The sequence below is a fragment of the Rhinolophus sinicus genome, chromosome 3 (genome assembly GCF_057876585.1).
Source record: "Rhinolophus sinicus isolate RSI-liver-muscle chromosome 3, RSI-T2T, whole genome shotgun sequence".
NCBI classification, from domain to species: domain Eukaryota; kingdom Metazoa; phylum Chordata; class Mammalia; order Chiroptera; family Rhinolophidae; genus Rhinolophus; species Rhinolophus sinicus.
Genome location: NC_142503.1, coordinates 100,966,925 through 100,988,753, shown reverse-complemented (window position 1 = coordinate 100,988,753; position 21,829 = coordinate 100,966,925). Strand labels below are relative to the sequence as shown.

General features: G+C 39.9%; 1 protein-coding gene and 2 pseudogenes across 14 annotated transcripts in view; 2 read left to right on the top strand and 1 right to left on the bottom strand.

The window, feature by feature from the left end:
* The window catches only part of PEAK1 (pseudopodium enriched atypical kinase 1), a 346,674-nt gene that overhangs the window by 11,642 nt on the left and 313,203 nt on the right, over positions 1-21,829 (top strand). The window lies entirely within an intron of this gene.
* LOC109457841 (small ribosomal subunit protein uS10 pseudogene) lies at positions 14,343-14,861 on the top strand (annotated as a pseudogene).
* Positions 16,872-17,864, bottom strand: LOC148758538 (poly(rC)-binding protein 3 pseudogene; annotated as a pseudogene).

Sequence of the window (21,829 nt, the reverse complement as noted above, 5' to 3'; positions counted from 1 at the left end):
ATTCCTTTATCCAAGTAAGAATACCACACTGCTTTTTTTAAAGTAAATTTTATTGGGGAATATTGGGGAACAGTGTGTTTCTCCAAGGCTCTTCAGCTCCAAGTCATTGTCCTTCAATCTAGCTCACCGGCTCGTGGGAATCGAACCCACAGCCCTGTTGTTAAGAGCTCACGTTCTAATCAACTGAGCCATCCGGCTGCCCCCACCACACTTCTTCTACTTCTCAAGTCTCCTTTATCTCTTCCAGTGTTTGAGTTTCTTGGTTTTTCCTTGTCTTTTAATGACCTTGATACTTTTAAAGAGTACTGGTCAGGCATTTTATAGGACGTTCCTCAGTTTGGGTTTATCTGATGTTTTCTCATGATTAGACTGGGCTTACGGATTTTGGGAGAAGAACATCACAGAAGTGAAGTGCTCTTCTTATCATACCGGACAGGAGATGCATGGTGTAAACATGGCATTACTGCTGACTGGTGGTTGTTGCCTTAAGGGGCTGTCTGCCAGGTTTCTCCACTGGAAAGCTACTGTTCGAGGGTGGGGGTGTGTGTGCATGCGTGCGTGCATGCGTGCGTGCATGCGTGCGTGTGTGCGAGCACGCTCACGCGTGCAATTAAAGTCTACTTCCTGGAGGAAGGAGTATCAAGGAATTGATGGACATATATTAAAACCACTCCAGTAATTGGTAAATATTTTGGGGGAGATATTTGAGGCTTTGCCAGGATCCTGTTTCTTCTCACTGATTCTAGCATTCATGAGTAGATCTTGCCTGCAGTAATTACTTATATGGTATTCTAAAGGTACTGTGTTTCCCTCATTCTTACTCCATTTATTAATTGGAATTTGTCTGTAAGAAACCCCTGGTCATCTATCTTTCTATTTAATCATTTATATCAGTTCCAATTCATGGGTACTTACTTAATTTTAGGTTTATTTTTCAATGCTATCATTATTTTGCTGCCCAAATTATCCCAGCTTTGACATTTGGGAACTCTTTGAGGGTGACTTCTGTGGCTTTTTGACATGCTCCTGTCCTTTGTTTGTGTGTGCACATGTACACTTCTTTAGTCTCTGGCACTACTAGATGCTTCAGGCTCACCTTGTATTTTTCCTGCCCCATCCCTAGACTCATTCCTGCAAGAAACTCTGGTTCCTTTTATTGGAGAAGGCTATTTCGAGGTCAAGATCTGGATGCCAGGTGTGCTTGTTGCTACTAGAGTGTCACTGCTGCTGGGTGATCTCAGAGGACAGAGCTAGACAATAGATGTGTACTAATTATTGATCTACACATAGCTATGTTTCCGTATATAAAAATAGGCATGCATTCATACTGGTATCTCTGACTCTAACTGGATATGTTTTGATTCAGCTAGGTTTGCCGATGGATTGGATGTGGAACATGAAAAGACAGGAGTCAAGAAGGACTTGACTCAGAGTTTTTAGCTTAAGCAGCTAGAAGGATGGAGTTGTCGTTAACAGGGATGGGAAGACTGTAGACAGAGCACGTTTCTGCGGAGAGTTCCAGAGTTCTGCTCCAAACTGGCGAGGTCTGTGAGGTGTCTCACAGACATGCTGATAGAGGTGTGAAGCCAGTACTGGAACACGGGAATGTGGACTTCAGAGAAGAACGGTTCAGGTTGGGTTAATTTGGAAGTTTTCGGTGTAGCTACGATCACCGAGGAGTGAACGCAGATCAAGAAGAAGGTCAAGGAATGACCGTGGGGACATCCAGTCAGAGAGATTAGGAGGGGCAGTTCTGCAAAATCGCAAGGAGGGGGGTGTGGCTGTAGGGTGGACTTCACATCCATGTTTAATAAACACTTATTCAGTACCTGTTATTTGCAAGACCCCCAGTGGTTTTGGGAGTTAACACTGCTCCCTTCCTCCATACATTTACAATTTAGTATGAGACAAATTACAGACCAAAAAAAAAAGAGAGTAGTAGTGGATGCCAAATACCAGATAATGGTGCAGATATACTAGAGAAGCTTGCTAGAGGGTATGGACGTAAGGAATGCATTCAAAATGTGCCAGCTACACATAAAGACTGATGTAAGCATGTGTCAGTCAAGAAACTTGTCAAGGTTTCATGCACAGACTAGTAATTAGCAACAAGCAGAAGCTTCTCTGTATGTTGGCCTTTGTTTTTTAGATTGCTTTGGCTCTTGGTACCCTGACATTCTAAGGTCTTGAGTTGGTAATTGTGCCTATTATTAGCTATCAATTAAGCCACTCAGTGAACTGGTTAGGAGGGTTTCTGCTGCACTTGACTTTTTAACTTCTGTCTCTGCTACCTTTCCACAATCAGCAGGATTCAACTCGAGGCTGCTTAAAATACAGTGTTTCCATTTAAAATCAAGCGGAAGTGGCCTTACCTGTCTTCTGTAAACATGTTCATTTTTTTGACTGCTTTCATGAATGTTCTTAGACACTCACATTTATCATTTGGTTATTAAAGTCATACCCAAAATGCAATTGCAGAACTTTAAAAGTAATTTAAACCTAGTAAACCATGGTTTTAGTAAAATATTTTAATTTTAACTCCTTTGCATTAAGAGTGAGTAGGCTTTCATTGCCCCCTGATGGGGTGGTATAGCATTAGACAGGCAAATAGTACCTATTGAGTAGTTATTGGTCAATCATTCTTTAGGAACTGTATGAAAAATAAGGAATTTATCTACTTTCTAGGATGGGGGCAGAGACTCTCAGGATTCCATTCTCAGTTCTACCACTGGATGGTTGACAAAGCTGTCTATCCATTTGTATGCTGTGGTATGTTGTATTTATTGTGAGAAACTGGAGCATATTTATGTTGAGTGAACAGAGACTGCCTTGAGTGCAAAGACTATGTCTTATTAACACGGTCTCTAGTAGGTAACAGACACTCAAAAGGTTGTTGAATGAAGGAATGACATAGGATACACGACCCCTATAAAGTGAGGCATGAAGAGTTACCTAGTTTGTTCAAGAAAACTTAAGATACAAAAATTTTACTTGTCTAAGTTAGAGTTAGGGCAAAATAAAATAAATCTGTACAGTAACATCCTCAGTTTATGCTACTCTGTAAAAACATAATCCCTCCCTCCCGCCTTCCCTCCCTTCGTCTCTTCCTTCCTTCCTTTTTTTTAAAGGCAAGGGACAGCAAGGGCCTGCCAGGGCTGGCAAGGGTCGCAAGAAGCAACATGATCACTTTCAGGTTGCCCATAATTCTATTCTCCAGGAGTAGTCAGGAATTCTAGTAGATTCAATTTTGTTATTGTAAAGGAAGACACCATGGCTTACTCTTAAATATTTTGGAATAATGAGTTGAATATTTCAAATGCTGAGAAACTGCCTTCTTCCCAGGTGTGCAACAGTTTTTATAGATTTTATTTGGTTATGAAGTAGGAGTAATTGTGGGAGTTTGTGTGAAAGAAGATTTCCTAGGAGAAGCAATAAAAAGTATTTTCCTATTTCCAGTTTTTGCAGCAACATCCCTAGGCCGTTTTTGAGCATTTGCCTTTTGGAGACTGGCTGCATTCACAGTGTTAAACCTTACAACTAAATATCTCAGGTAGATGCTACGTAGATCATTCAGCTATTGGTCCTGAAGTTAAAAGAGGTTGTTGGTTTCCAGATTCAGTGAGAAATTAGTATAATGTATAATTAGTATAATGTAAGAGAGATGAGAGGGAGAGAAGAGAAATCTGTAGTTCGGTAACTTTTGTTCTTCTATGTAGTGTGAGAGCAAGTTTACATTGTTTCTTCTCGTTTATTCCTTTCCACACAAATGCAGCTTGTGGAATGATAGCATCAGTGAAGATGTAAACTGCACCAGCAGCAGCATAGAAATAATTTATAAATACAGAAGTTCCTCATTTAGGGAGTTGAACTTGAATTATTGACTTAGATTTTATTTTGTATGTATTTTTTAATTAAATATTCAAATAAAAATTTGAATCCTATTATAAATGCAACTTGTAGTTCTTTTGTCAGTTTTATGTTAAAAAAGCCAAGCAAAACCTCTTGTCATATCAAAAAGGCTATGGTTTTGTCTTCTTTGGTATAGGCAACTGCAGGACTTTGTAGCTGCGTGAATGCTGACTTCTCTCCTCTGAGACTGTGGTCTGGGTTTTCGTGGACTGGTTGTCTGACTAGGAAAATGAATCTTGCTGTACAGAATGACTTCCCTCTAATTCTCTCTCTCCTTTTTGGCTGCAGATCTGAAGTGGAGTTTGATATTTCCTATTATATACTACACATCTTTAAAAAATTAATAGCTATTATGATAGGAAAAAGTTAACTTTTATTGTAGAAAACAATAGTAAAAATATAAAATAAGTAAAAAGGAGAAAACCTGTTATTCTACCATCCAGAGATAACCAGTACTAATAATTTGGTGCCTCCCCCAACCACCCCAGTTTTGTGTGTATGTGTATATTTCAGAATACCTAACTGACATGGTACTGTGTGTAGTAGAGATGCAGTCAGAGCCAGTGCAGAAGCTGGTCGTCTGACAGAGGCATGCAGGAGCTGAGGCTGGCTGAGGAGGCAGTAGATTCATGCTCACTGTAGGAGAAGATTTCCATTTACAGGAGTCGGTATTGTTTTCTTTTTCATACTGCTAAACTAAATTTGAATTACTTACATCATGTTTCAAGCAGCTCCACTTTGTAATAATCTCATATCCTGCTTTTATGCCTGATAATATATCATGGATGTTTAAATTCTACCTTTTACCCACCCAATATTCAATTTCTGATTGAGAACTGGCAATAACATAGGATGAATTAGTTAATAGGTCCTTGATAGTCTCAAAAAATATGTCTCAGATCTCTTGGTCATATTTTAGAGCAGTGCTGTCCAATAGAAATCCTGCATGCCACATATATAATTTCAAATCTTCTAGTAGCCACTTTTTTAAAAGTACAGTGAAACAGGTGAAATTAATTTTAGTGATGCATTTATTTAAATGCATAAATTTAGTATAACTAAAATTTTATCATTAAAACAATACTCAATGTAAAAAATTGAGATGCTTTACAATCTTTTCTTTTTCTTACTAAGGTTTCAAAATCTGATGTATATTTTCCACTTACCAGCGGCACATCTCAATTCAGAGTGACCACGTTTCACGTGCTCAGTAGCTCCATGTGGCAGTGTCAGCACCATCCTTGGCGTATGATTTCCCCCTGAGATACAGGAAAATAGCACTTTGCAGGTGCTCTGGAGGGAGGCCGTAGTGGGAAGGAAGGAGCAAGGCCAAGCTGCACCATGGATGCTGAGCATTCATTTTGGTGTCTCATGAAGTTTTAAACCTTTACCTCAATAAAATGACATTCCTGTACTTAGGGACCTTCCTGTCACACAATAATGTTAAATTTGTAGTGGTCTAAAAGTCTACTGGGTATACCCTTGTCGTAATTCTCAGAATAGTATGATCAATTCCATATTCCAAGGATTTTGTATAACTAAGAGTTTGTAAGTGTGTCTTGTGGTTTAAGACCTGAGAACAAATAAATTTTATCCTTCCTTGTGGACACTACTTAATGAAGTAATAAACACATCTACACATATGCATTACATATGCACATATAAATTATCTATATACACACACATCTGTCATAATCCTATCATTACTCTTAAGAAACAGTGGCAGTTTAAATCCCGCTCTTCTTGACGTGAATTTGTGGCGTGATCAGGAAGATGCCTACGGTGAGCAAGCTGAACTGAAGATGTAGTATATAACAGACGAGTATTGAACCGGCTTTGCTGTTCATTGAGTTTGTGATCGTGTGGAAAAATTCCTAACATCTCTAGGCTTTGTTTTGTTCTGTAAGATGGAGATAATCCTGCCTTTTTTTCTTAATGTCATTTTGATCATCAGATGGGATGAACAGAGACTGAAGGGACGTGTATGTTCATCTTTATGTCCCCAGGCCTTAGTATAGGGTCTGACAAACTAATACCCAATAAATATTGAGTTCAAAGGCCAAATATATGTGAAAGAACTTTCTAAACTGAGAGTGCTACAGGTGGAAGCCAGCGTGTTTACTGTACCTGGTTTATGCTATTCTTATTTAAGTTCTTTACCGGAATATGAGAATTGTAATCATATTTGCCCATACAATTAAGAAATAGGGTTGCCTATTGTTGTTGTATTTTTATTTACTGTTAACATTTTATTCATCATATCTTGTCAGGAAATAAGTATACCTTTAAAATATGTCATAATCTTATTTTAAAAGATGTCTAGCACTTAAAACAAATGTCTTCTGTTTAAACTGTTAAAAAATTGTTGTTGTTGGGTGATAGACACGACTGTTACCACGGTACTCAGTCTTTATCAGCTTAACAATCACCTGTTTGAGACCCATTGGATGCCAAAATGGTGGAGGCAAAGTAACTGTTTTTATTCCTTGAATGTTGTCTAGCAACCAGAAAATGGCCCCGATGAGAATAGCTTTTGCATTTCTAGAATTCTGGGAGAAACTGTCTTCTTCTCCCATAAACACTTAGTGTGGGAGTTAAGACCCTAATGCAAGAGCAAATACTGTCCCTCGGAGCAGCATTTCAGAGTGACGCTCATGAGAATAGGAGGTTTTTCTAGCATCACCTATGAGATTCTGTAATTGCCTACTCACTGAGTCATCTGTAGCAATTGAACATTTGGATATTTCTCATCTTTTAGGGTGTATTATTTGATAAAGTGGCTTCTTTTTACCTATCATGAGTGAAGTAAGCAAGCCTCGTGTAAAACAGCATGTACAGTGTGACAGTATGCCTGTTGTTTCCGGGGAGTGAGTGCGGAACTTCAGGAAGCAGTTGTACGCTGGCTGTCAGTATGCTGGGACCCATTAGCTAAATGGTACACTCCGGGAGTAGTTGGCACAGTATTGTTTTCATGTGTCCCCCCACTTCTAACTTCACCCAAAACCGTCAGCGTATGTGGGTATTTGGCGACAGATCATTCAATATTTACCGTCACATGGAGAAAAAGAAAAACTTGATGTTTTTCTTTTTCTCCATGTGATGGTAAATATCGAAATTATCTGTATGAAGAAATGGAGTGCATATTACTAACAGAGGTGTATGCAGTGACCATGAGACCACTTGGCCAGATGAAAAAATGAGTCTCATGTGTTGATCAAGTGGGATGGTTGGCTTCAGTGATGTGCACAGAAGAGGGGACTTGCTCCTTTTCTTCCCTTGTTGAGTTTTCTCTGCTTGGTGGCGGCATTTTTAAATAATTAGAAAAAATCCTCTGCTTATTTCTATTTTATTGTGAATGTTACTGTTTGGTATTATTGCACAAGGGAAAGAAGATTGAAATCCTACCGTTTTTTTTTCCCTCCTGCTTATGTATCTTGCATCTGCTCATTCTTGGCTTAGAAAATACTAATAACAATTTGTTAAAGCAAGTGTTCATCTCATGACTACTTGTAATCTGGTTCTGAATAATTTTTATTATTAGGCCCTTAAAAATTCCAGTCCAAATCAGCAAAAGCTCCCTAGGAAAGTAAACAGATACCTTAAATATATACCAAATTGTAGCTCATGCATTTGACAATATGCTATATATATGCATTAATATTCATTAATTTTTGGTTCTTTCATGTCAGTGTCTGGCTGAAGTTCAAATGACTAATAACCTGTGGAAAATAAAAAGATATGTTCATAGTTGACTTGGGAATTTAGTTGAACCATGAGCTATAATTTTTGAGGTTTTTTTAAGAAGCAAAAGAAAAGGAACGTGATACATAAGTACTTTTCATACCCTTAACATTATATTGTGACTAGGGCAGATTGACTGTTATGGGGACATTTCAAATTCTGGGCTTTGGGTATCAGTTCTGGGAAAATTTTGAGAGAGCAAGAATGCTATATACTCATAAGGTTCAGTGCTACGGTTGAACCACTGCTTGAATTGCTAGCAAATGGAACTATTAGGAGGAAAGGAGATGGCATGTATAGCAAAACTTTTCCCTAGAGAAGAAAAAAGTCACTCATTTTTATAAGGTAATTATTTTGGAGGTAGTAATTTACAGTTTGAGGATATTATGAACTGTTGATCTTTAAAACACATAATATGTGGGTTACAGGATGTGTATGAAAGCAGTTTTTATAGCATCCAGTCTTGTTCCAGTGACTTAGAATACGCATTTTGAAAGAATAAGATTTCTTTCTTCTGACCTTTTAGAATTTAAATGTTCCAAGTTCATACCATTTATTATATAAGTGTTTTATTGAGTCTAGATGCTGTGTCAATTATTCTGACTATTCAAACAAGGTTGTTTTTTTCTGTTAGCGTTTGGAATGTTAAGGAACAAATGCTAAGTATTGGATGTTTATTTGGTTTTAGAGGCAGTTTCTTTAAAGACGTTTTTAATTAAACAAGTGATAGAGGAATAATATCTCAAAAGAAATCAAACAGTATAGCAATATATAGAAAAAGGAGGCAAATTCCTTCTGCATATTTCTCCCTCTATTTGTTTCTCTCCCAGGGGTAATTACTGCAGTTAGCTTGATATCTTTCCATATCTTTCATTCTCTGTGTACTTGTGTACATGTGTGTATAGTTTTATTTTGTGTATTTTTACCATATTGCATACATTGTTCTGCATTCTGTTCTCTACCCCAAAATGGAACATGTCTTCTCGTGTCAGTACATATAGTTCTGTCTCATTTTTAACTGCTACATAATATTCCTTAGCATAGAGTTATTATAGTTTAAGTTGTTCCACTAAAAAAAAAAAAAATTAAAAACAGTGTTCTTGCACTTAACCTTAGTATGAATTTAGCACTTTTAACCTGGGAACAGTAAGACCCTTTGGTTTCTTGAACTTTGTTTTCTAAGTAGGCAGAACACATTAAATTCTTCATCAAAACTGTGAGTGGAAGCAAAATTAGTTAATTCATAGATTGTTTTAACTTCTTTTAAGAATGCTTGGATTGTGTTGTACTATTTTAGGTATGTGACTTAATGCAATTGAAACTGAGTTATGGTTACATCACTGAGTTCCCACTTGCAGTCGGGAAGAAGGAAAATCATTAGTTTTCTGCGGTGAGACAGGGCGGATAAAAGTAGCTTATATTCAGGCTGTCTAGATCTTACAGAAAGAGCATCCATAAGGCTAGGAGCCCTGTGTTTTTCTATTCAGTATTAGATCCTTTGCACCTCCCATTGTGCCTAGCGTGACAGAGACATAACTAGTATGTAGGCATGAATGTGGGCATTCATGCCATATGCATGAAACACATCAGTCTTTGAGCCATGAGTTGAAAGTTACTTGGCAGTTAAGGCTGCAGATATTGGCCTTAAATTGCACTGGTGTTTGTACATCTATCAATCTGAGCACTTAAGCTCATTGATAAATTATCAGAAATTTGAGTTGTTTTGCTCTTGCTATGTTTTACTTTCTTTTATAAAGAGTGTTTCTCTCATTTTCAGGTGGATTAACATTATCTAAGTTATTGTCTAAGTTACTTAGGGAACTTTGGCCAAACTACTCAGAATTAGTAGTTTTGGTATGTTTTCCACCAGTGGTTTCTATTTTAATTATTTCCGTATTTAGGATGCTTCCTATTTGTAGCTCAGCTTAGGAACCATTTTCTGGGTGTCTACTTTGAGACAGGCCTAATGCTAGTGCTGGGGGTACAAAGATGAGTAAGTATAGTTCTCGCCCTCCTGCATGTCAGTGCCCAGAGGCGAATACAAGAAGAAGAGAGCATGAGGGCCCCACGGCCAGGGTGATCATAGCGGTGTATGCTGGACCATAGTTTTGTGCTTTGGTGTTCTCTTGGCCATTCTTAAAATTGAGACAGTCTGTAGGCCCAGAGTTTCTTTCAAGTGTCTCTAATGCTTCGTCACACTTCATATTCTGGCATTATTGTTTTTGGAGAACTTAAAAGTAAATAACCAGTTTTTAGTATGTGTGTGGTGTTCTCTCCTCCCTCTTTCAACTTCTTGGATGTGAGCTACTCTTTCGGAGGAAAGAACTGGGAACCATCTTAGGCTTAGCTTCCATGCTCTGCTGGAAAAAGAACTCTTCTTCCATAATCGTTTCTTTTGTTGTTGTTTGTTATCTTTTTTCCTGTGTTAGTTTGAACACCGATACTAACAATGTCGAGAGATGGCAAAATTTGGGATCCTCTGTAGTGATTTCTTTTCCCTGTTTTGAGAGGAGGTTCCAAAGTGAGGAAAGTGATCCCAGTCTCTGTATGTTTGTCCTTTTCATTTCTCCCTCTAGGCACTTGCAGGTGGACACCGTTAGGTCAGCCTGAGCCAGGAACCGAGCTGTCGTCCATGTTGCTTTCATCTCACGTTGGCAGCAGCGTGGGCAGCAGTTTGGCGTGGTGGCGTGGGGTTCTCAAGTTGTAGTTGAAAATATTCAGCGTTCATGCCATTCAGAATAAATGGCATCACATCTTTTAGCTCACATCTTTTTCTTTTCACCCTTAATTTGGGATGGTGCCAGCAGCCTTTCCTCTTGTGTTTGGAGCTGACCTTTATTGGTCCTTAGAGACCCACATTTCTGTCCCACGAGAATGTAAGCTCCCTGAGTATAGGGCCTCGCGTTTACAGGTGTTCCCGTACTCAGACTAGGACCTGGCATACAGCAGCCTGGCGGGAAGGGTTTTTGAATGAGCAGTGTGTGAACGGCGCTGCCCAGAAGACTGTGGGGAGCTTTAATGCACAGATGTGGTTTCAGAACAAGGGGTTGTATTCCTTGTGTGAAGCTCGGTGAGTCCATGTGGCCCAGCAGCAGCCCTGTGGGGCTGGGCTGCCTCGTAACTAACATTTTTGGTAGGGTTACTAAGAAGGCTCCTACTGCTCATCTTACCCAAGGGTAAGGAGAGAGGCTCTAGATGAAGTCTTCTTCTGGGTCTGTGGGCTGGGGTCCAAGGTCCCTATGACATTACACTACAATCCGGGGGAGCGGTGAACCCGCACAGTCTCGGGAGCCTTTCGGGTCTGTCCTGCAAAGGCAGAATGCTTACCTGTTTGGTCGTGGCATCATGCAGAGGCCCTGGCGTTCCCAGGGCACCTGTCACTAGGTCATGCCTCAGGAAAGCTGACAGGTAGTTTGACGTTGTGTTTAAGAGCTGGGGGTCTGCAACCAGGCCTTCTTGTTGGAACTGATACTGCCATTTCCCTTATCTGTGGTCTGCAGCAAATTACTTGTGTTGCAATTCCCTCATCTGTAAAATGGGAACAAAATAGTACCTAATTCATAATGTCGTTGGAGAATTAGCATAGGCAAAGGGTTTAGAGCACGCCTGGTATATAGTACCAGTGCTGAATAAATAGTAACAGTTATTTGGTACAGAGAAAATTCATATGTCTTTTCCTCGTTTTCGTTCTAATCTGTTTTCCTGAGAAGGGGGAGAAGGCACAGAGGTAAGGCTGATGTTCTGAGAGTTTCACACAGTCCTGCACAGGAGGTGTGTGCAGGTGTATGGAAGCCCATGGGGGTCCATGGAGGTGTGTTGAGCATATGGTGGCACCATATCATAAGCTTCTAATGCCCTCGTCTGTCACCGCATGTCAGGTGGGAAACAGGTGGAGAACCTTTGATCTGGAGAGCTCTTAATTATCTCCAAAGCAGGCCATGCTCATCTGACAGTGTCATGGTTTCAGTACTGAAGTACTGAAAAGTCCCAGAATTGCTGCTGGGAATGTAAACCTTTCTTCTTCAGCATCCCCCCTGCTTGTGCTTCTGTAGTTGACTGAATGGTGCCCCGCTTCCCACACAGCTACCTAGATAGCTCGGACTACTGAAGTGATCAGGTATTTTGTTGTCAGTATACAACTTGTTGCTGTGTTATTACAAGTGTGGAATTTTCACTGTTACCTGGGTTTGAATCCCAGTTCTGCCAAGCTTCAGTTTGTTTATTTGTCCAATGGGAAAAAGTATCTACCTCATAGGATTCTTTTATTTTATTTTATTTATTTTTTATGTTAGTATTTTTTTTTTTTAATTTATTGGGGAGACAATTGTTAGTAAAATTACATAGGTTTCAGGTGTACAATTCTGTATTACATCATCTATAAATCCCATTGTGTGTTCATCATAGGATTATTTTAAGGATTAATGACTCCAAAACACTTAGGCTAGTGCCTGGCATGCAGTAAATCTCAAATATTAGTTGTAAAGTTAATATATTTGTTGTCATTGTTCCATATTTCAAATCAGCAGTGAAATATAAACTTGCACAAAAATCCTTATTTCTGCTTGGAACTGGAAGACAAAATGAAATGTAGCAGCTCTCTTCACACACGTGTTGGAAACTCTCTTTTGCAGTGAAGGTTTTACTATCTTCAAGGGCATACAGGGATGCTGGGATTTGGTAAACCTTGAGATTGGCCATTCTGGTCTTCTGGTATTCCACCTCCTTTCTGCCCAAATGTTGCAGCCCATATTTCCATCACACACTCCCCTTGTGGCTTTTCCAATATAATTGCAGTGACGTACTTTGTATTCTGTCCTTGAATTGAGGCTACAATTAGGAACTACATTCCGTGCTTTTGGTAGCAGTGTTCTGTAATGGCCTATGAGATAATTACATTGATTACAACATACACAGTTTTATGTATAACCACCAGTTTATTAAATACTGTTCATTCATCACTCCTAGATTTGTTACATTTCCTTTTCTTTAATTTGAAAAACATCCTGCTTGATAGGTGGTATCATCTCGCATGTACAAATGAGAAAACTGAGGCTCAGAAAGTTTAAATAATTTGCCTAAGGTTGCATAGCTGTTCAGTGACAGACAGAATTGTTTCATTCCACAGCTTTTTTTTCTTTCAGAATAAGAAAGATGAATCCCAAAGTTAGGGCCAATTTTTTTTCCTAGAGAAACTTATAAATGGTATGGCACATACAGAGAATAGGCAAAAAAAAGGCAAATAGGTGGAAAGAAGGTGTGAAGAAGGTTAAATTGATAAATGTGGACCGACTGTAAAAGATAGGAGGCAGCAAATATTCAAAGTGCTTCTGGTATTGAAACGATTCATAGGAGCAAGTTGTCCTGTCTGATGGAAGAGTTTTTTTGTAGTGTCACATTTTAGCTTTGAGATTCAGAATTCAAACTCTCAAATATATCTAGAAGAGAGGGTGAATATAATATTATCAGTGGAAAGGAAAGTGTAGAAATGTTGTGTGTATTTAATGGAAAAATGGTCAAGATGAAGTGTTAAAAATATATTTGCTCGGTGGGGGTTTGGTGTAGACATGGTTTAGAGAAGGTTAATTGCAAATATTTTTTTGATTCAGGGAGAGAAAATTCAGATAAGCATTCTGGAGTTTGTTGCTGTCGTATTAAATTGTATCTGTCTAGAAATGAGATCCCAATGTGATGCTTCTGTCTTTTATTTGGAATTTGTTTAAGCAGGGGGTAAGGAAGTAAACACTGAATAACCACTGAAACTCTCTGAGGAGGTATTTGTAATACCCTAAAAGATTCAGATAGGAATTTCATTTAGCTGTCTGTCAGCATATCATATCTGTCACTCTGAGGCTCACCTTAGTTATAATATTTAACATTTTTATGTGTTCAGGCCCCTCCAAGGGGCTCAAGTTCTGCATCTTCAGCTTGCCTATGATCCAGTTGCGTACACCAAGGCAGGCTAAGTGTTGCCTCGTGCCAACACGCATTTCCACAGGGTAAACTGGCCTTCCCTCCTTTCTCCAACAACCGGCTCTTTGGTTTCCGAGTTTGTCAGGAAGGTCTTCATCTACCTGGCTGCTCAGGTCCTAGGTGCCTTCCCTTTTGACTCATTGACTCCATCTTTGTATTTTGTTAAGTCTTCCTTTAAAATGTATAGTTTGTCTCTTTCTCTTCATCACTACTGTTTGATTTTTTTCCCCTTTTTCACTATATAGGAAGAGAGAATTGTTTCTTGTTCTTTGATTATTCCTATAAGGCTCTCCAGGTGATTTTTGAAAGACATTTTCCTGGGTACTGCCATTTCTTTTCTTCTTCTTTTAGTTAGTTAGCCTTAGTTTTGCTGCCAGAGTATGCCGCTGGAGACTTAGCTCCCTACTGGAACCATAAGTTTCAATTCTGCTAATAGAGGAGATAATATGCGTTAGTTAGGGTCGGCCCAAGAGAAGTAGAAAACATCAGCTGTTAACAGGTAATAAAATCACTTTCCATATGTGATTGTTTTAAATCTGAACAACAAATTCATCTGTTTTGCCTTAAACAAAAGGTAAGATATGTGTGAAGACACATATTTGCAACCTACTATGAGGAAATTTCTACCCTACAACGTGAAGCTTCTACCTTTTATTTGGAGTTTGAGGCCGAGCTAATTATATTTACACCTGGGCAGTGCACATCCAGTCATCTGAGAGGATGGTAGAGTGTATGGTAGTTCATTGTTTTAAAAGCGTGTTGCTCCCTGAGGAAGGTGGGGTTCGGCGGCGCCGGAGCTTCCTTTCACCCGCTCTGCTCCTGACTCCACTGTTGCCCTCGCTGAGGAACAAGGCGCTCAGGAAGCCGGGTGGAAGCCATGGCCTTTAAAGATACCGGAAAGACAGCCATGCGACCAGAGGTGGTGAGACTCATTGAATTAGAATGACTCTAACCAGCATGCGACATAAAATCCTTGGAGAAGGTGTGTGCTGACTGGGTCAGAGGTGCAAAGGAAAAGAATCTCAAAGTGGAAGGACCTGTGCGGATGCCTTCCAAGACTACGAGAATCTCTACAAGAAAAACTCCCAGGGGGAAGGTTCTAAGACTAGGGATCGTTTTCAGAGGAGGATCCACAGAGATTCAGTGACTTGCTTGCACAGTCCTTTTGAGCTTGTTAAGCAGGTTCCTCCATCAGGACTGAGCCGGGAGTCCAGGTTGAAGTCACCATTGCAGATGCTTAAATCAACGTTTTTAATAAATTGACTATCAGTTTTGTTAAAAAAAAGAAAAAAGTGTTGATGTGGGGTTTTTTTTCTCCCAGGAAGAATGAATTTTATAATTTATCAATTTAAAGGGACAAACGTTTTTGTATAAAAGATCATCAGGAATGTAATCAGGCTTTAATGGCAACTTTCTTGGGGGGAGTACTAAAAGGGGGCAGATAATTTCTACTGGAGACTTAGTCATTCTATGTAGAGAACAGAGAAACAGTTCAGAAGAGCATTAGGAGTGTTTACTAATTGTAAACATCTCCTCCCGTTCATTCGGTCCCGTTTTTGTTTTATTGAGGGTTTCTTTTGCTGTGCAGAAGCTTTTTAGTTTGGTGTAGTCCCATTCCTTTATTTTTGCTTTTACTTTTCTTGCCTTTGGGGTCAAGTTCACAAAAACCCCTCTGAGACCAAGGTCCATAAGTTTAGTACCTATGTTTTCTTCTATGTATTTTTGTTTTTGTTTTAGGTCTTATTCCTTTAATTCATTTTGAGTTAATTTTTGTGTGTGGTATCAGCAGTGTAGTTTTATTCTTTTGCATGTGACTTTCCAGTTTTCCCAGCACCATTTATTGAAGAGACTTTTCTTTCTCCATTGTATGTTTTTGGCTTCTTTATTGAAAATTAGTTGTCCATATATATGTGTGGGCTTATTTCTGGGCTCTTGGATTTGTTCCGTTGGTTTGTGTGTCTGTTTTTCTGGCAGTACCATACTGTTCTGATGACTGTAGCTTTTGTAGTACGAGCTGAAGTCAGGGAGTGTGATACTTCTGGCTTTGTTCTTTTTTTCTCAAGATTGCTTTGGCTATTTCGAGTCCTTTGTGATTCCATACAAATTTGAGGATTTTTGTTGTTGTTGTTCTACTACTGTGAAAAATGCGATTGGGATTTTGGTGGCGATTGCATTAAATCTCTATATTGCTTTAGATAACATGGTTATTTTAACAATGTTAATTCTTCCAATCCATGAACAAGGAACATCTTTCCATTTCTTTGTATCTTCTTCAATTTCTTTCAACAACGTCTTGTGGTTTTTACTGTATAGTTGTTTACTTCCTTTGTTATATTCATTCCTAGGTCTTTTATCCGTTTTTGTTGCATTGGTAAATAAGATTATTTTCTTCATTGCTTTTTCTCATATTTCATTGTTAGTATACAGGAACGTAATCGATTTTTGTATGTTGATTTTATATCCTGCAACTTTACTGTATTTGTTTATTGTTTCTAATTGTCTTTTGGTGGGGTCTTTGGGGTTTTCTATATATAGCATCATGTCATCTGTAAATAGTGACAGTTACTTTTTCTGCTTTTTAAAAAAACACACATTTTTCAGTTATAGTTGACATACAGTATTATATTAGTTTTACAGAGTGATCACTCCGGTAGGTCTAGCACCCATCTGGCACTGTACATAGTTATGACAGTATTATTATTATTATTATTTAAGATTACATAAATTTCTTTAAAGAGAAGGGCATGGGTTTTAACACCAAGTCAAGTAAAAAAGAAGGGTAAAGCCACAGCTGCCCAGTGAGGCTTCCATTCCCACTGCGTGGAGGTCACTCCAGCAGAGCCGTGGGCTCAGGGCCCAGGCGGCCGGGCCCCCAGCACAGCTGCTGGAACCTTTCATTTGAGGCAGCACCACTTCATCTGAGCTAAAGAGACCAGTAACTACTGACAGCTTCAACGCGTCTGGCTGTACTTGGGGCACTGGTTGAAATTTAAATCTCAGGGCTTTCATCCCCAAAAATTTCAAAGGAGGCTTTGCCTTGCTTAGCTGTACCATCTCTGCTTCTCTGTCGGTTTTGAATCCATTTGTTTCTTTCTCTGTCTTTATAATTTGGGCATTTCCGAGTGGTTTTCCTAAGTCCTGCCCTTTGTTCCTGGGTGGGGCTCTGACGCCTTCGGCTGGCCCAGTACTGTCGCCTACCACCTCCCCTCCCCATCTCCACGCAGACCCCTCTCCATGCAGGCTCATCTCCCGGGCAGACCTATCTTCAGTGCAGACTTGCACTGTTTTTAAGTCCCAACCGTTTACTAAAGGCCCCTCACCACATCCAGTTCCAGAAATGAAGGCAGGGGTGTGTGCCTCCCCATGCATTCTCTCCCCCGGCTCCCCAGTGATGATGACAGACCCGCAGGTGGCAGGCAGCAGCCGTGCCCCTCCCACGGAACCCAGACACTCAGCATGGCTCCCAGTCAGGTCGCCTTGGGCCACGCTCCCGATGCCTGGCCCCTACACGGCCCTGACCTCGCTGAGGCACCCAAGCCTTTGCCGCCACCGACACTAAGAAGCCACCGCTAGTGTGAAGGGACGGCAGGCTGGCCACGAGCATGGATTCAGAGACCGTACCTCCAGCATGACCACACAGATCAGCTTGCCACACTGGATGATGGCGTCGGGGGTCCCAGAGATGGTCACCGCCTGCTCCGTGGAATTGGGCAGCATGTCCCCGACCACCTGGACCTGGCCATCTGTGGACTCCCTGATCTCCTTGATCTTGGAGCCGCCTTTGCCGGTCAGGGACCTGCACTGGCTAGCAGGGACCACCAGCCTCAGTGTCACGGGGGGCTTGTTGGTGGCGGGGCTGCTGTTCATGGAGTTGATGATGTCCTCCTCAAACTTGTAGGTGATCATGACGAAGGCCTTGACGATGGCATCGGTTGGGCCTGTGATGGTCACGATTCTCTCTGGGCAGCTTCCCTCCGAGATGTTGATCCTGGCACCACTCTCTTCACGCACTTTTTCACAGTCTCTCATTTCTTCCCAATGATGCTTCCAACTTCCTTTTTATGCATCAGCAGGCGGATTGTCAGGGTCACATTCAGGCCACCTTCTGAGACCTTGGACTCCATCTTCCTCCCAAAATGCAGCTGGGGGTGGTGGCTTAAGGTGCTGAGGATGCCGTGAGGAAGGACAGATGGGGCCCAGAAGGTGACACCTTCCCCCATAAGCAGGCTCTAGGAGTCAGAGCAGATCCAATTTGGAGTCAAATTCATAAAATGCTCTTTGAACCCAAGGTCCATAATTTTAGTACCTATGTTTCCTTCTATGCAGTTTACTGTGTCAGGTCTTATGCTTAAGTCTTTGATCCATTTTGAATTAATTTTAGTATATGGTGACAGATAGAAGTCCAGTTTCATTCTTTTGCATGTGGCTTTCCAATTCTCCCAGCACCATTTATTGAAGAGGCTGTCTTTCCTCCATTGTATGTTTTTAGCTTCTTTGTCAAAAATTATCTGTCCATATTTATGTGGTTTTATTTCTGGGTTCTCAATTCTATTCCATTGATCAATGTGTCTGTTTTTCTGCCAATACCATGCTGTTTTGATTATTGTAGCCCTGTAGTACAAGCTAAAGTCAGGGAGTGTGATACCTCCAGCTTTGTTCTTTTTTCTTAAGATTGCTTTGGCTATTCGGGGTCTTTTGTGGTTCCAAACAAATCTGATGATTTTTTGTTCTATTTCTTTAAAAGATGCCATTGGGATTTTGATGGGGATTCCATTAAATCTGTATATTGCTTTTGGTAATGTGGCCATTTTAACTATGTTGATTCTTCCAATCCGTGAGCACAGAATGTCTTTCCATTTCTTTGTGTCTTCTTCAATTTCTTTCAAAAATGTCTTATAGTTTTCAGCATATAGGTCCTTCACATCCTTGGTTAAGTTTATTCCTAGGTATTTGATTCTTTTTGCTGCAATTGCAAAAGGAATTGTTTTTTGTATTTTTCTGAGATTTCATTGTTAGTATATAGGAATACACTGGACTTTTGTATGTTGATTTTGTAGCTGGCAACAACTTTACTGTATTCGTTGATTGTTTCTAATAGCTTTTTGGTGAAGTGTTAGGGTTTTCTATATATAGCATCATGTCATCTGCAAAGAGTGACAATTTAACTTCTTCATTCCCAATTTGGATGCCTTTTATTTCTTTCTCTTGCCTGATTGCTCTGGCAAGGACTTCCAACACTATGTTGAAAAGCAGAGGTGATAGTGGACATTCCTGTCGTGTTCCTGAATGTAGAGCAAAGGGCTTCAGTTTTTCACTGTTAATTATGAGATTAGCTGAGGGTTTGTCATATATGGCCTTTATTATGTTAAGGTATTTTCCTTCTATACCTATTTTATTAAGTGTTTTAATCATAAATGGATGTTGTATTTTGTCAAATGCTTTTTCTGCATCAATTGATATAAACATATGATTTTTGTCCTTTATTTTGTTTATGTGATGTATCACATTGATGGATTTATGTATGTTAAACCATCCTTGTGCCCCTGGGATGAACCCCACTTGTGATGAATAATCTTTTTCATGCATTGCTGTATTCGATTTGCTAGAATTTTGTTTAGGATTTTTGCATCTGTATTCATCAGAGATATTGGTCTGTAGTTTTCTTTTTTTGTGTTGTCCTTCCCAGATTTTGGTATCAGGGTAATGTTGTCCTCATAAAATGAGTTAGGGAGTACTGTCTCTTCAATGTTTTGGAAGAATTTGTGCAGGATTGGTATTAGATCCTCTTTGCAAAAGGAATTGTTTTTTGTATTTCTTTTTCTGAGATTTCTTTGTTAGTATATAGGAATACACTGGACTTTTTTTTTTTTTTTTAGATTTTATTTTTATTGGGGAAGGGGAACAGGACTTTATTGGGGAACACTGTGTACTTCCAGACCTTTTTTTTCCAAGTCAAGTTGTTGTCCTTTCAATCTCAGTTGTGGAGGGTGCTGTTCAGCTTCAAGTTGTTGTTCTTTCAGTCTTAGTTATGGAGGGCGCAGCTCAGCTCCAGGTCCAGTTGCCGTTGCTAATTGCAGGGGGCACAGCCCACCATCCCTTGCGGGAGTCGAACCGGCAACCTTGTGGTTGAGAGGACGCGCTCCAACCAACTGAGCCATCCGGGAGGCAGCTCAGCTTAAGGTGCCGTGTTCAACCTTAGTTGCAGTGGGCAGAGCCCACCATCCCTTGCGGGACTCGAGGAGTTGAAGTGGCAACCTTGTGGTTGAGAGCCCACTGGCCCATGTGGGAATTGAACCGGCAGCCTTCGGAGTTAGGAGCATGGAGCTCTAACCGCCTGAGCCACCGGGCCGGCCCTACGCTGGACTTCTGTATGTTGATGTTGTAGCCTTTGAAGGTTTGGTAGAATTCACTAGTGAAGCCATCTGGTCCCGAACTTTTGCTTTTGGGAAGGTTTTAGATGACTGATTCAATTTCGTTACTGGTGATTGGTCTGTTTAGATTTTCCAGTTCTTCATGGTTCAGCCAAGAAAGCTATATGTTTCTAAGAACTTGTCCATTTCTTCTAGGTTATTGAATTTGGTGGCATATAGTCCTTCATAGTATTCTTGGATGATCCTTTGTATTTCTGTGGCGTCAGTGATAACTTCCCCTTTTTCATTTCTGCTTTTGTTTATTATTTTGTTTATTAGTATTTTGTTTAATTTTGTTTATTAGTTTCTCTCTTTTTATCTTAGTGAGTCTAGCCAAGGGTTTGTCAATTTTGTTAATCTTTTCAAAGAACCAGCTCTTTGTCACATTAATTTTTTCTATTATCCTTTTGTTCTGTATTTCATTTAGTTCTGCTCTGATTTTTATTATTTCCTTTCTTCTCCTGACCTTGGGTTTCATTTGTTCTTCTTTTTCTAGTTCTTTAAGGTGTAACGTGAGGTTATTTATATGTAATTTTTCTTGTTTTTTTTGAGATAGGCCTGTAATGCTATAAATTTCCCTCTTCAAACTGCTTTTACTGCATCCCAAAAATTTGGGTAGGATGTATTTTCATTCTCATTTGTTTCTATGTATCTTTTGATCTCGCCTCTAGTTTCTTCTTTGACCCTGTTGTATTTGTGTTTTTTCCTGCTTTCTTTTTGCAGTTGATATCCAATTTCAAAGCCTTGTGATCAGAGAATATGCATGGTATGATTTCAGTCTTCTTAAATTTGCTGAGGTTAGTTTTATGTCCCAATATATGGTCTATCCTTGAGAATGTCCGAGTTCTTCCCTCTCCTGCAGCTGTGGTTGTTCCAGGATGCAGCGAGCTTGGAGCACTGAGCTAGGTCTGTGTCCTGCACCTGCGCGCCTCCATCTCTGCACTTCTCCCTTCCCTCCTCCCCCAGTTGTGCAATTTGCCCACCTTTAAGTGAATTCAGTAGTGAGCCTCTTTGCCTTGCCTGTCTGCAGTGCAGGGAGTCCTTTGTGGAGTTATAGTTTTTAGGTTTGTTGTAAATTCCAGGGGAGATTTCCGGAGGCTCACCTCATGCCACCATTTTTATGACGTCACCTGTCAATCCCTTCTTTTCTGCGATGTTTCTAGCTGATTGCCGTATTGGAGCTTCCTTGTACATAATTGGCTGGGTTTCTTTTGCTACTTTTAAGATTCACTCTTTAACTTTTGACATTTCAATTATGATGTGTCTTGCTGTGAACATACTTGGGTTCATCTTGTTTGGGACTCTGTGCTTCCTGGACTTGTATGTTTATTTCCTTCACCAAGTTAGGGAAGTTTTCCATCATTATTTCTTCAAATAGGTTTTCAATATCTTGCTGTCTCCCTTCTGGTACCCCCCTGATGTAATGTTGGTACACTTGGTGTTGTCCCAGAGAACCCTTAATGTAGTCTCATTTTTAAAATTCTTCTTTTCTTTTAGATTGGGTGTTTCCTGCTACCTTGTCTTATAAATCGCTGATTCGGTCCTCTGTTGCCTCTATTGTGTGGTTGATTTCCTCTTATGTCATCTTTATTTCTGTTATTGTATTCTTCATTTCTGACTGGTTTTTATTTATGTTTTCTATCTCCATTTTTATGTTTCCTATCTCTCTGTTGAAGTTCTCACTGAGATCATTGAGTATCCTTATAACCAGTGTTTTGAACTCTGTGTCTGGTAGATTGCTTGTCTCCATTTTGTTTAGTTCCTTTTCTTGGAGCTTTGTTCTCTTTTATCTGGGGCAT